This window comes from Macaca mulatta, chromosome 14 (assembly GCF_049350105.2).
Source record: "Macaca mulatta isolate MMU2019108-1 chromosome 14, T2T-MMU8v2.0, whole genome shotgun sequence".
NCBI classification, from domain to species: Eukaryota; Metazoa; Chordata; class Mammalia; order Primates; family Cercopithecidae; genus Macaca; species Macaca mulatta.
Genome location: NC_133419.1, coordinates 132,070,025 through 132,082,632, shown reverse-complemented (window position 1 = coordinate 132,082,632; position 12,608 = coordinate 132,070,025). Strand labels below are relative to the sequence as shown.

The window sequence follows — 12,608 nt, the reverse complement described above, 5'->3', positions numbered from 1 at the left end:
TTTTTTTTTGAGATGGAGTCTCGCTCTGCCGCCCAGGCTGGAGTGCAGTGGCCGTATCTCAGCTCACTGTGAGCTCCGCCTCCTGGGTTTATGCCATTCTCCTGCCTCAGCCTCCCGAGTAGCCGAGACTACAGGCGCCCGCCACCACGCCCGGCTAGTTTTTTGTATTTTTTTTGGTAAAGACGGGGTTTCACCGTGTTAGCCAGGATGGTCTTGATCTCCTGACCTCGTGATCCGCCCGTCTCGGCCTCCCAAAGTGCTGGGATTACAGGCTTGAGCCACCACGCCCGGCCCAACATTTTGGATTTTCATACTCAATGGTTGATATACTCAATTAATATACTTCTGTTGTAATGTCTTTTTCAAAAAGGTAAGTTCAAGATTTTTTTTGCCCTGGATGCCTTGAACACGCTTAGTAGCTAATGTTCATTTTTAGATCACCTCCAGGAGTCAGCAGATTCGTGGACACCATATTTTACGGGAGACTACTGCCTCTCGGAGCTCTACTTACCACACCACATTTTCTTAATACGGTAAGAAATGAAACGGAAACCACAGCTTGCAAAACTTGCTGCAATTTGCAACAGATAAACTCTATGGAACCATGACACACAACACAAACACTGTAAGCTCAAAATGTTTTAAAAAGAGCTCATTCAGACCCTTATAATCCAAATAAGACAATAGAAAAACTGACTTAACCATACCTTCTCATGGACTCCTATGTTCCAAAGAAGAGACCACCATCTGTTCCAGCAATTAAAATGGTTTGCAAGATCTGACCAGTTCCTGCTCAGAAACTTCTGCCCTAAAACCACCTTGTGGCTCACCCCAACCATCAGAGCTCTGCAAAGGAGCCCCCCTAATCTCTGACTCCACCGAGGCTCTCTCAAGGTGCTGCTTGCTCATGCGCTGCAAGTTGGGTTGACTGGTTTTGTATGATCCACAGGTTTCTCTGGCCGTATTTGAACAGGAATTTGACAGTTGTGGGGAAACAAATTTGGAATTCGCCCGTTCTAGTGTGGCTCCTGCCTAATGGCTGTTGGGCATCTCTTGCCACTTTCTTCCTGCTTTGTGGCCCTGGCTTGACCCTACTGAATCACAGATGTCTGAGTGGGACACGCTCTTTCAGTCCCCAGGCCTCTGCCACTCCTGCTCCTTCAGCTGTAATCCCTGTCCCTCCTCCATTCCCCACGCTGCCTCCAGTCACTCTTCACTCAGTTCAGGAGGCTCTTCCTCGGGGAAGTCGTCACGGCCCCTCTATCTGCAGGACAGACCCCTCAATAGGGCTCCCTTAGTAACTTGTGCCTCCCTATCTGATAGCAGTTATCACACCTATATTTCCATTTTCTGTTTTCTTATCTGTCTCTTACCCTAGGTCAGCAATTCTCTTCCTTGACTGTACATTGGAAATACTGGGGACTGTTAAAAAAAATGTGACTTATTAGTTTGGGGTATGGCCTGGGTATCAGGATTTTTTAAAATGCCCAAGTGATTCTTGTGTGCTGCCAAGGTTGGAAATCACTGTGTTTGATGGTGAGCTCTTTGAGTGCAAAAATGATCTTATGTGCTATTGTAGCTCTAACACCTAGCACACAGTGCTGAACATTTAATAAATGTTTATTGAGGAAATGGGAGGTCACTATGGAGAACCACATTCTGATTCTGATGTGAAATACACCACCAGCTTGCTGTGTCACTATATTTGGCAACAGCCCTTGGCAGTACTTCCCCAAACAATAAGTATAACTCAATTATAGAATTATTACAATTTATTATAGTTATTGGTTTCATATTTCAGTCCCTCTCCCTGCAGGACTTTGAAGAGAGGAACAACATCCTAGTCATTTTTATGTCTCCAGAGCCAAGAACAGTGCATGACCTATAAAATGTCTCAAAAATCTATGTAACTGACCATACTACTACTAAATCTATGTAACTGACCATAAATTGAATTATCTCAGTTTACAGTAATCACTGAAAACCTCAAGTGGGTCTTGTACTGCTGGAAGACTATACTTTCCCACCGGTTCATTCACCATCTCAGTCCTCAAGATGAACATTTTCATTTCACGCCTTCTCTCATCCTCCACCTCTGACATTCCCTCCATCATTCTCAGATTTGCCCGATGGCCTCACCTCCTCCTTCTCTGAGAAAAATAAAACTGTTCAGAAGAGCATGCCCAGGGTCCGGCTGTCCTGCTTCTGTACGTCCAGGTCCTCCAGTGAGCCACCACCAGATCCCGCACCATCTAATGCAGGATGGAAGACATGGCTTCGTTCAGTTTCACATTCTCTCCTGGAGGTCATTCCCATCAACATATAAACATGTTCTTCATTTTTAGGTCACTTCACTTCTTTAAAATACACCTCTTTTTTTTTTTGGACAGGTGTCAGTTTTTCCTCACCTCTGTAGAAAGAAAAAAACTCATAAAAGTTGTCAATGCTAAGGTCCTATCCATCTCTTCAGATTCTTCCTTAAATTTTCTTTTGCTCTCACATCTGAAAATGGCCTCAAGGTTGCCACTGAGTTCCCTGTTTTCAAATCTCATGGTCGATCCTCAGACCTCCTCTTACTTGGTCCATCGGCAGCATGTGATACAGTTGATCACTCCACCTTCCATGATGTGCCTTCCTCACATGGCTTCCAGGAGAACATGCTCTTGGTTTGTCTCCTGAGGGATTTTCCTGTACAGTGTTCCTGCTCGGTGTCCTCATTTACTTACCTACTCCTTAATATTGGAGTTCCTAAAGGATTGAATCCTTAGCCCTTTTTCCTTTTCCCATTCACTTCCTTGGGGATCTGATTTGGCCTCGTGGCTTTAAATAGCATCTATATGACAACTTCCCAATGCATGTGTCTGGTACATGCCTGAGTCGCAGGAGTGTATATGCAATCGCCTACTCTCAGCTCCACCTATGTCTAACAGTACAGCAAGTGCAATGTCCTTAAAGCTGAAGCCCTGACCTGAACTCCCCAACGCGGCCTTCATCATCTGTCTCAGCTGATGGCAAGTCCATCCTCCAGTTGTCCAGGCCAGAAGGCTCGTAGTCAGGTCTGCTGCCTCCTCCCTGTCTCAAATACTGAAAATTCAGTCCTTTTGGAAGTCATGTGTCTCTCTATCTTGGAAATGCATCTAGAAACTGACTGTTTCCCAATGGTTCACTGCTACCACCCTGGCCTGAGCCACAGATCTGGGTCAGATCTCCCATCATTTTCATACAACAGTTTCCATACTGTTCTCCCGACAACTGCATTTGCTCACACCCATTGAAATCTAGTTTCAACATAGCAGCCAAATAATCCATGATTCTTTTCAAGTGTACATTAAATTCTTTGACTCTTCTGGGCAAAATCCTCCAGTGACTGTCAGAGTAAAAGTCTATGTTCTTATGGTGACCTATAAGTCTCCTTTTCTGCTGTCCTATTATCTTGCTTCCTTAACTCCTACTAATCTCCCCTGACTCACTTAGCTCCAGCCACACTGCTGACCTTGCTGCACACTGAGCAGGATAGCATGGCCTGAGAGCTTCTGCCCTGGCTGCTTCCTCAGGTGGACCTTCTTTCCCCAGACGTCCCCCAACTCACTTCCTCATCTCCTTCACATATTTGCTCTAACATCAGCTTATAAATGATACCAACCTCGAATACCCTGTTAATATTGCAACCTGGCCTGGTCCTGAAACTCCCAATTCTTTAATCCATTTCTGTTATATTTTTCTACCTAACCACTTACTTTAAAATATACAGGCCGGGGGCAGTGACTCACTTTTGGAGGCCTAGACGGACAGATCACCTGCGATCAGGAGTTTGAGACCAGTCTGGCCAACATAGTGAAGCCCTGTATCCACTAAAAATACAAAAAATTAGCTGGGTGTGGTGGTGTGCACCTGTAATCCCAGCTACTCAGGAGGCTGAGGCAGGAGAATCGTGTGAACCCGGGAGGCGGAGGTTGCAGTGAGCCGAGATCACGCCACAGCACTCCCGCCCGGGTGACACTGCGAGACTCCATCTAAAAAAAAAAAAAGATTATTTACTTATTACATTTATCATTGATTGTCTGTCCACTCTTCCCTTGAGAATCTAAACCCAAAGAGGGCAGGAATATTTGCTTCATTCATAGATGCACACAAAGCACCTCCAAGAATACCTGGTACACAGTAGATGCTCAGTGGATATTTTTTGAATGAATGAATGAATGATGGAATGTATTTTTGTATTCTTATTTTATAGTTTGTATTCTATTCTTTTCAAAACCTAATAAACCCCCTCTTTGTTTTATCTATCCAGTTCCAATATCTTCTATCAGATCAGTTTGAGTGCGCATATTACATTGTATGCACACACAACCGTGAATTTTTAACTTTCTCCCTCTGTTCCATATTTTCCATTGATCACTTCCATATTGACCCTGGATACTGGCACTTTGCCCACACTATCTCCAATCTCACAACAACATCAAAAGATAGACATTATTATATCCCTGTGGAAAATGCAGAATTTGAAGCTCAGTGGGATTTAGCAATTTGCAACACAACTAATACACGACATCAGGAATTGAATCCACTATTTTCCAACCAAAGCCATTGCTCTGACCTTTTAACGTCCGCTACCCCCATAGATATGTAAATCACTAAGGAGGCGCACACTCGGCTGCACTATTTTTGTGTTTCCCACCAGTACTTAATATAACATAGGCTGGTCCTTCAGGATCGTTGACTGACACCCATGACAAAGCCCGACTTCCGGGATGAGTGATCACTGAGCATGCGCAGCACCTGTGCCGTCTACACCCCGCCCCCTGCAGCCGCGATGCTGGAACCGAGTCGTCCTTCCAGTTTTTACCTGACGTAAAAATAAATAAATAACTGTGAAAAAAATCCAATCTCTGTTTGGAGGCACTAAATCCCCTCTCCTTTCCAGATGGCTGGGAGATTTTTCCCAGGTGGTAAATATATTATTAAGAACTCATTTCACCGTGAAATTGACTATTCAAAACACAGACAGAAGTTAATATATTAGGACAACCTGTCTGAAAACTCGCGTTAGAGAAAATTTATTTTGGTTTCGTATAAAACCTGGTATTATACACAACCTTCTTTCGAGTTCAGGCAGTTAGAGTCATCTCCAGTTAGAACACGTGTTCCCACGTCAGGGCAGGCCGCCACAGAGCCACATCTCCCGGTGAGGACCCGGGGGCTCCCCCAGCGTGGGGCCTCGCACCACGGCAGGCAGCCGGGACCGGTCTCCCGCAGCACCACGCACAGCCCTCGGGTGCACAGGAAACCTCTTCCATGCAGGAGTTGGGGCCCGTCAAAAAACCTTTGGCTGCGCTTGCCTAGGACAGCTTGAAACCGAGGATTCGAGACCACCCAGGCTAAATGGAGCAGAAGGATTATTATTCCTTAAGGGTGATCTGTTTCATCTTAGAAAAACTGTGTTAATCGCCAAGTAGAAAAGGGGTTCTCAAGGAGCACCCAATTAGATGTGAATCTCCTAAATATTAACTCACTCTGGACTCACTGTACAATAACTAGCTACTTTCTTAGATTACAAAGACAATCACTCCAGTCAGCCACAGTCTATCAGTGAATACCCATATTATAATGAGAAGAGTGGTTTAGGTTTTCACAATATATTAGAACACATTGGCCTTAGGAATCACTAAATACTTAATTGAGGGGATGAGGGTCAGAGAAGGTAGGGAAGAGGAGGTAGCTTTTGGACTCATCTCTGACAAAGGGGAAATCTGGTAGATGCCTGTGTGGAAATGCGTATCATGAAGTGGCTCCCACCTACTTCGGTCTTGACACCAAAATGGCTTGAAATATATCCATTTCCTCCCTTCCAGAGTTTTTTATGTTAATATGTATGTACTTGTTTTCCGGTGCCTTGACTCTTGTTTTAGGTTTTGTCAGTAATCTAAAGTTTAAGGACAAAGTGCAAAATAATTCACAGCTTATGTGTACTTGGGTTCTTTTCCAGCCTCAAAAGAGACTTTCCTTTTGTTTTAAAAAGGATCCCTTCAGGAGTGACAGCTTTATTACTAATCACACAATGGATTTGTTACACATCACCAGGAGCAAAATCAAACTGACACCTAAATAATGTCTATTAAAGAATTTCTTAATTTAGTCAATTATTTTGATCCAACTAATTACTCACTTAAATAAGAATTCATTCAAACAACTGCCTAGATTTTTTTCTGTAAAATCAGTTCCAGAGTAATTAGTAAACCAGTAGTTAATAAACCCCTGAGGAATGAAACCATTTTTCACATATTTAAAGTAAACAAAACATCCCTTATTGGGTAACTGACTTGTGCAGCAACTCAATAAAGGTCCAACCACTCACGACGTGGAGAGAAGCATACAGAGGGGAATGTGCTCATTGGAAAAGCAGAGTTTGAATTCCTAGGTTCAAATCAATTGCATACTAGTGTAGATGATAAACAAATTGGTTAATATGATTTAGAAAACATTAATTCATCCCTTCATTCATATGTCAAAATTCACTGTCTATATACAGTGTTCTAGGCACTGTGCTACACAATTACATATACAAATGAGAATTTCTATAGGAAATCTTTTAATTCATTCCCTATTTAGATCCAAGAAGATGTAAAGGAGGCCTACAAGATGAAAGAGCAAGAATTCTGGCTTGGAGAAGCTGTCGAACTAGTTCAACAGAATTAGAATTTCATGAGAAACCTTGGGGACCAGAAGAATAAGCAGGAGATATAAGGTGGTAAATAACCTAATTAATTTTAAGAAAAGTTTTGTTGAAACATTACATATATATAGAAAAAATAAGCACGTCATAAGCATACAGCTTGATAAGTATGCGCATGGTAAACACAACCACATTGCTACCAGCAGCTAAAGAAATTGAAAATGGCCTGTACTCAGAGCCTCCTATTCTTGCAGCCTGTCTTCATTCTCTAAAAGTAGCCCTGTCCTGACTTTCATGACTGGATCAGTTTTGCCCATTTTTACTCTCTATATAAACAGAATCATTTAGTATAAATTCTTCAGTGTCTGACTTCTTTTGCTCAACATTGTATTTGTGACACTCTTCTATGACATGTGTATGCTGTCAGTTTTAGTGTTTTAGAATATTCCATTGGGTGGATAGGTCCCCATCCATATATCCATTTAACTGTTTATGTTTGTGTCGCTTCCAGTATGGAGTTAAAACAAATATTGCATCTATCAACACTTTTGTATAATGCCTTTTGGTGCATGTATATAGCTATGCTTGGGAAATCTATGCTGAGAGGAACAATGAGAGATTCTGTAATTAATAGCTCTAAATATTTTTCCAAAATGTTTGTACCAGTTAGGTTTCAGCAGCAAGGTATGAGAGATCTAGTTAATCCACATCTTCACCAGCACCTAGTTCACCAGCACTTAGTATTGCCAGTTTTTTTAATGTTACCCATTCTGATGGATATATAGCAATATATCATTATGGTTTAAACTTACATTTCCCTAATGATTAGTGAGGTTGAGTCCTTTTACAAATTTTTGATCACTTTGTGAAGTGCTTATTTAAATCTTTCTTCTATTTCTATTGAATGTCTGTCTTTATATTTTTGATTTGTAGGAGGTATTTATACATCCTAGAGATAAATCTTTGTCTTATATGTATCGTGAATGTCCTAACTACTCAGACTAGAAAGCTTACAAGTGATCCCAGCAACATTCTCGATGGCACTCGTTTACTGTCATAGACTCCAGGGTACACATACAACACACATGTATTTGGCAATTTTCAAACAGAAATATCTTCAGATCTGAGCCCAAAGACATATGTTAAATCTTGGTAGAAAACAAATAATAGGTATCTACCATCTCCTAAAAGTTCCTGTTCTGCTTATAATACATCCAGCCTCCAGAGTGTAAGCCCCATGAGGACAGGGACATTAGCCAAACTTCTTTGCTGCCGTATTTTTCAGTATTGAGAACAACACTGAACACATAGTAAGAATGCTAAAGCTGTTTGTTGAATGAACTAATGGCCATGGTTACAATGGTGGTGACCTCTCTCAGAGGATTTTAGCTACCTGACTCTTGACCATAATGAACATCAACTCCACTGCATTCGTTAGACATTAAAGAAGAAATGTTTTAGGTCACATATCCAATGGGAGGAAGTACAGCAGGGTGATCTAAATTATGAGCTACAGAGCAAAAATGCCTAGACTGGATCATGGCTCTAATACTAAAGTAGCTGTATGAACTGTGTTTAGTGACATAATCCCTCTGTGCCTCAGATTCCTCATGTGTAAAGCACAGATAATAATCTTACTATCCCACTGTGTTGCTGTGCAGATTATACATATATATACACATATACATACATATATACACACACACATGTACATATATACACACATACACACACACACATATATATACACACACACACACACTATTATGAGGATTCTTGGCTTATAGTGATGATGATGATTATGATGATGGTGTTGGGGGTGATGATGAGGGTAACAGGGATGTTTAGGATGATAGGGACCACAACTGAAGCTCCACGTCGTCAGATCCTATTCTAATTACTCACAGCTGCAACCCCAAGCACAGTGCCTACCACATGAAAACAATTCAGTAAACACTTATTGACTGAGTAAAAGATAAATCAGTAATTAGTTAAATGCAGAAACCATGGAATTAAATCAAAGAAATGGCCGATAGGTCATAGTTAAGGCCATAGGTGTGGAAGGGAGTGGGCCTTGGGAAATTATAGAGTGAGAAGGAAGGAGGCCCTAAGCCTGATTACTACTGAATTTCAACCGTTAAAGCCAGCTCAACGTACGTGAGTATAGTGGGCCCTGAGCTGAGTAGCACCATGGCAGAGAATTAAACGGAGACTAAACAGAGGCCAAGGGAGAAAATGAACAGAAACAAATGCACAAAGGAAAGAGAAGATATCAGGATAAAGAAGAGACTGTATTTATGCCAGATTTTCTCCCTACCTCTACCTCATCCCCTTGCCAAGAGGCTATGTAAGCTTTTCCAGAACTTAGATGAGTCCTAAGTGGAAACCCACAGGGTGGGGAGAAGAGCAAGTAGAATTTATAAAACTTCCAAGAAAAAAGTCTTAGAAATGAAGATTTCTGTCATTGGGCAAAATAAAGTCTTGAAACAGAAATTGAGTTGTTACAGGAAGCAAAAGGAAGTTACCTTTCTTGCATAATAGAATTTGTGCCCTTGAATATTGCATCCCCCCCCCCATCTTCAACCACTAGGCTATCCTGCCTCCTCGGAAGAAAAGACGCCGAGTCCCTTCCTTTAGGGCACAGGGCCTAACGGAAAACATGGCAGGGTTAAGGAGAGAACCAACCAAGAACCACCGTGTGTTCATGTCACTGAATACTATTTTAAAAGACTTCAATTCATGATGATTGTGTCATTCAGCCTTGACAGTCACGTCCTGACTCATGTGTGAGCTAGAGATGCACTCAGTCTCCTGAGCTGGCTTCCCCCATGAGTGTCACTTTGTCATTTACTGGCTGTGTCACTTTCCATCCCTTTGTCACTTACTGGCTGTGTGACCTTAGGGAAGGCATATAAACCTCTCTGTGCTTTAGTTTTCCTCCCTGTAAAATAGGGATACAATTAGTATCTAATTCATGGTGAATGCTGGGGGTTACATGGGGTAGTGCATGTGAAGCATGTAGCACATTTCCTGGAGCATATTAAGTGTCTGCCAATTGTTAGATATTGATAGCAATAGAAAGTGAATTAGTCACAATGACAAAGCTAGGAAATGTCAGAGTGTGCTGTAAAACTCAGGCCTATGTGACTGCAAAGTTCACCTTTCCGTTGCACCACAATTCTTCAATACAAAAATCACACAATATAGCTAAGGAAAATGTGAACAGGTAAAATCTAAAATATGTGGTAAGAACTATATATAAACTTCTGTTCAAAATATATCCATTAGGATGCATTTTGTGAGCTTAATGTTTTCTGGGATAGTTACTATTGTAGAGGAAAACTTTATTTTATGGGTATTAATGACAATTCTAATTCTACCATGTTATAAATATTTTATTCACTCTATGAGCAAATTAGTTCATAATTAGTAAAGGAGAAATCTCATTACAACTAATACCTTACAACAGAGCAGCCTAAATTATACTTTAAAATTAGCTTATCATTTGGATAGAACTTAACAGTTTTTAAAGTGTCCTTGTCTATACATATATTTAATTGTGTGTGTTTATGTGCATACATATGCACATACATACATATACACATACACTTCCCTCAATTTATCTCCAATGTGACTCTGGAAGGAGTTACTATTATTTTCCTCACTTTACAGCCAAGGAAACTGAGGCTTAGAAAGCCTTCATCAATCATCTGAGGCCATGGAATTAAAAGGGAGAGATCCAGAACCCCAATTTGCCAGACCCTGTTTTGAGTTAACCTACACTAAGCTGCCTCATATCCAAGCTGAGGGTGAAGTCAAGATTAATTTTCATAGGCTACTGGGATTTATCACAACAAAATGTGTCCTGTATTGGGATTAAAATTAAGACTTATAGTAAATTCTTTACTGCTAGTGAGTCTTTAGAATCATGATTCCTTTTTACCATCAAAGAACAAATATACAGGTCAAAGCCTCCTCAGGGTATCCACGGTTTTTTTTCTTAGAAGTGAGATTTCTTTGTAATGATTGCTTTGCCAAACATCACATGCTCAGTCCCCTGGCTGTTGAGACTGAATTTGGTCTCTCAGACTCTGACATTGAGTTAGCAAGTGAAAAAATTACTCTGAACCCATGAGTGAGAACAGGAAGCATCATGCATACATATGACCTCTGTTGTTTTTCTCTTCTAACACCCAGAATTTGACCTGAGTGTTTACGCTTGCTTTTGAGTGTGTGTGGCGTGTTTTTATGGGCGATTAGGGAGTTTGAGTAGGTTTTGGAATGACCTGCTTTCTTTTTGTTCATCCATCTGTATGCAGAAAAGCTTCCTCTGTAGGAGAATGGACTAAGATTGATTTTGTTATTTTGCATATATATGTACTAGGCTTTTCATATATATATTATATATTTATAATTACATATGAAGAAATTAATGTTGGGAGAATTAATTAATTTGGGATTAATTTTGGGATCTTTTATGCTGTTATGCATATTTAAAGGACTCATAAACCCTGAGATAATCTGAACACTGGCCTAGTCAAAGAGTGGTCAAGTAAAATTCCATCTGTTTACTTTAGATCCAATGTCAAAGTATCTGCTACCTAATTTTTACAGAAAAGTCATGGCATGAACACAAATCCAGAAGACTTTCCCCTAGAATTTATGGAGTGGCTTTTCAAGAGAAAGCCATTTGCTACATAAGCTTTAAGATCTAAAAAGTTCACACATTTAGTAATTTGGGACTGGGAAGGTTTACCTAGTGGTATGAACACTGTACAAATTGCTTGGAGCCCCGACCTTCTGGAGGTTTGGGGAAGTCACCAGACTCAGGCTGGGACTCCCACTAGAATGCACACGTGGCCCAGCCTGGTTCTGGTGTGTGGATGGCACAGGCTAAGATTTAGGGCTGTGCTCTGCCATTTTCCAGCCATGAGGACATGGGCATCTCATCTGTTTCATGGATGCGTTTGCTTATCAGCAAAAGCAGATACTAGTCCTTTCTCATATCTGTGCTGAGACTTCAACATGCATCAAATTTGTTAATATGCCTTTAAGCAAGGGCAAACTACAAAAATTTAGTTGTTTATTAAATTTTATACATGTAGACCTGAAAAGGAGCCATCCAATGTTTAGGAAACTATTATTATTAATTTTAAAAGTGAGTCCCAGGAAGTCCTAGCCACAGCAATCAGGCAAGAAAAAGAAATAAAAGGCATCCAAATAGGAAAAAAAGAAGTCAAACTATCTCTCTTTGCTGATGATGTGATTCTATATGTAGAAAACCCCAAAGACTCTACCAAATGATTTCTTGAACTGATAAAGGACTTCAGTAAGTTTCAGAATCCATATACAAAAATCAGTAGCATTTCTATATACCAATAACATTCAAGTTGAGAGCCAAGTCAAGAATGCAATCCCATTTACAATAGCTGCAATAAAATAAAATAAAATAAAATATGTAGGAATGCAGCTCACCAAGGAGGTGAAAGATATCTACAAGGAGAACTACAAAACATTGCTGAAAGAAATCAAACAGGACACAAACAAATGAAAAAACAGTGCATGCTCATAGATTGGAAGAATCAATATTGTTAAAATGGCCATAATGTCCAAAACAATCTACAGATTCAGCATTATTCTTATCCTGCTATCGATATAGTTTTTCACAGAATGAGAAAAAACTATTCTAAAATTCACATGGAACCAAAAAAAAAAAAAGCCCAAATAGCCAAGGCAATCCTAAGCAATAATAGAACAAAGCTGGAGGCATCACACTACCTGGCTTCAAACTATACTACAGGGCTACAGTAACCCAAACAGCATGGCACTGGTACAAAAACAGACACATAGACCAATGGAACAGAATAGAGAATATAGAAATAAAGCTGCACACCTACAGCCATCAGATCTTTGACAAAGTCAACAAAAGCAAGCA

At 40.5% G+C, this 12,608-nt stretch overlaps 1 protein-coding gene and 1 long non-coding RNA gene across 6 annotated transcripts in view; one reads left to right on the top strand and one right to left on the bottom strand.

Annotated features, from left to right (window-relative positions):
- The window catches only part of LOC114672444 (uncharacterized), a 35,471-nt gene extending 28,815 nt beyond the window's left edge, over nucleotides 1–6,656 (top strand). Inside the window, exons 3-4 of the long non-coding RNA XR_003722854.2 lie at nucleotides 437–533; nucleotides 6,610–6,656. This is a non-coding gene — a long non-coding RNA (uncharacterized LOC114672444). The remainder of the gene's footprint in view (nucleotides 1–436; nucleotides 534–6,609) is intronic.
- The window catches only part of NTM (neurotrimin), a 966,287-nt gene that overhangs the window by 497,830 nt on the left and 455,849 nt on the right, over nucleotides 1–12,608 (bottom strand). The window lies entirely within an intron of this gene.